This window comes from Spinacia oleracea, chromosome 5 (genome assembly GCF_020520425.1).
Source record: "Spinacia oleracea cultivar Varoflay chromosome 5, BTI_SOV_V1, whole genome shotgun sequence".
Classification (NCBI taxonomy): Eukaryota; Viridiplantae; Streptophyta; class Magnoliopsida; order Caryophyllales; family Amaranthaceae; genus Spinacia; species Spinacia oleracea.
Window position 1 is genome coordinate 105123476 of NC_079491.1, and position 2780 is coordinate 105126255.

Consider the following 2780-nt stretch of genomic DNA (forward strand, 5'->3'; position numbering starts at 1 on the left):
ACATTTACTTATCTTAGGTTTTCTTATTGTTTTTATTATGATTTTTGTTATTTTAGGTAGTTTTTATGCCATTTGTATGTTCTTATTCCACGATGATGCTTTATTGGAAATTCTTGAAGAAATGTAGATATCCGAGTAGAATTGTGCAAGAAGCAGCCCTGTGCGATCACATAGGAATTCTATGCGCTCGCACAGTGCAGAAGAGGAGTTATTGAAGGCAATACAAGGTTGTGCGCTCGGGTAACAGAGTGCATTCGCACCAAGTTGATGAAAATTTCCAGTAGCTCCCCTTTTTTGCATGCGCTCGCACCAGATTCCCATGCGCCCACACAACAGAGCCATGCGACCACACAAGAAATCTTGAAGAAGAACATCTGAAGTTGGTTTCGACCGCGCAGAATTTTCATGCGCTTGCACGGAAGGGTCTGATTCGTCGCTCTGTGCTGGTTGGCTCTTAGTCAAAAATGAAATTGATTCTAACAATTTCTTCCCTTACTGAAAGAATATTCCTGTGGACGCACAAAATTTTTGTGCGCCCACACACACTTACCTGTTCGCACGCACAAGGGTGTGTGCGCTCGTAAACTGACGCGGGCTGGCATATTTTCGTGATTTAAAATTCTATTTTCGAAAACATATAAATACTTTTTTTGATTATTTGGGGAGGAGTTTCAGAGTTAGTTTTTAGAAAGGGAGAAAAATTAGTTTTCAGTTTTAGGCTTTGATTTTTAGAGAGAGAAAGTCAAGAACACTTGGTTGTAGAATTCAAATTTGAAGATTATTGCAGAATTTTTGAAGCTTCATTGTAATTTCTCTTCCTCTTATTCTCTTCTACTTTTTCTAATTGCTTTGTTAATTGCTTTAATTTCTGAATTTTGTGATTGCTCTTTTTATTGTTTTTACCTTTGATTCTCATCATTTCAATTTCAATTGCTAGCTTACTCTTGAATTTCATTTTCAATTCCATGGCTAAGTTCAATTGCTTGAGTTCATTCCTTAGCACAATGAGTAGTGAGTAGTTTAATTGTTAGGGTTAGGGGTGATTCTTGTGGAGTAATTGGGGAATGTAGAGTTGATTTGATGATGGGTGATGTGATTAAATTGTGACTTGCAATTTTGGATTTCCATGTTTGATTGGTTTAGTAGTTGCAAATACTATGCTTGTCATTATAATTGGAGCTTTCTTCATGGATTTGTCAAGAAATTGAGAGTCTATGATGAATTTGAAGTAGCTAGTTGATTTAGATTCCCATACTAATTCTAGGGTGACGCGAAAGCGTATCATTATGATTAGAATTGGCAAGGTTCGCTAACCGAGAGGGGTGCCGGACAATAATTGTTCGTTGCTCCCTAAATTTCATATCCTTGCATTACCATGGTTGCATTCTATCTAGTTTTCCCCAATGAACCCAATTTGACCCCCGTTACCCTAACTCCTTCCATAATTGTAGCCTAATTAGCTTGATTTCTCTAGTTTTGACATATACTTTGAATTAGTTTTCTAAACTAGCTTGGTGCATAGACTAAAAAAGGAACCGTTCTCTTGGGACGATACTTGAGCTTACCACTATAACTCATATAGTGTGTCGGTTTAGGAATTTTACAAATATTGTTTGATAGGTGGATTTCGATTCAACGACACAGAAAAAGCCTCATCAAAATGGCCCCGTTGCCGGGGAACGGTTGTTGTTCTTGTGTGTAGCTTAGTCTAGTTTAGTTTAACCCAAAATTTTGTTATTGTTTAGTTTACTTTTCATTACTCACGGTTTGTTTGAGATTTTATTCAAGATAGGGGGCGCACTCGTCATAGGTCTCTCTACCCTCTTGACCTAGAGTTAGAGAGGACTTTGCGGAGCTTGAGACGAATCCGAACCCCTTCATCAAGCTACAATAGATTTGATCCTTTGAGCGAAATTCCGGATCAAGAGCTATCAAGTCCAACCATAGAGAGAATGGCTCTTCCGGTAAAGAATTTGGGCATACCAGACGCTTTTGAGGAAAATTGTGGCATACAAGCCCCGACTACAAATGCCAACAATTTTGAGATAAGGCCCACCTTGATTACCTTGGTTCAAAGTCACTCGTTTTGCGGAAAAAGTAGTGAATCGCCACACGAACACTTGAAGCAATTCGAGCATTATTGCGATACTATTAAGCATAACAGGGTGACTTCCGAATATGTTAGATTGAAGCTATTCCGGTTTTCTCTTTTTGGGGCGAGCTAGTGATTGGCTTGACAAGGAGGTCAAGCCAAATTCACTAAGAACTTGGAACGAAGTCGCAAGTGCATTCGTTAGAAAGTTCTACTCGCATGGGAAGACCGCGGAATACCGACACAAGATACAATCCTTCTAGCAAAAATGTGATGAATCCCTATTTGAAGCATGGGATAGGTTCAAGGAGTATCAAAGGGAGTTTACTCACCACGGAATACCAAAGTGGCTCCTCCTCCAAACCTTTTACTTGGGACTAAGCCTAACCTCCAAAATAAGCTTAGATGCGGGGGCGGGTGGTCCGATCATGAATAAGACGGAGGACCAAATCGAAGAGATAATCGAAGATGTCGTGCAAAACTATCAAGCATGGCACGTGGGGAATAGGAATTATGATAGCAAGAGAAAATGTGAGGATGGCAAGGGTTCGGTCTATGCAATGGAGCAAGCAAATATAATTGAAAAGCTTAGCTCAAGGCTTGAGAAGCTTAAGAGTGCTCCTAGTCAACCACCATCTACATCAATAATTCCTCCATCGTCGGCCACCCTTCTCACTAAGGGGAAGGG

General features: G+C 39.9%; 1 non-coding gene across 1 annotated transcript; it reads right to left on the reverse strand.

Moving 5' to 3' along the window:
* Nucleotides 1-2326: 2326 nt before the first annotated feature.
* On the reverse strand, nucleotides 2327-2432 carry LOC130462237 (small nucleolar RNA R71). Its single transcript, XR_008922344.1, has one exon. It is a non-coding gene; the product is annotated as a small nucleolar RNA R71 (small nucleolar RNA).
* Nucleotides 2433-2780: the final 348 nt, after the last annotated feature.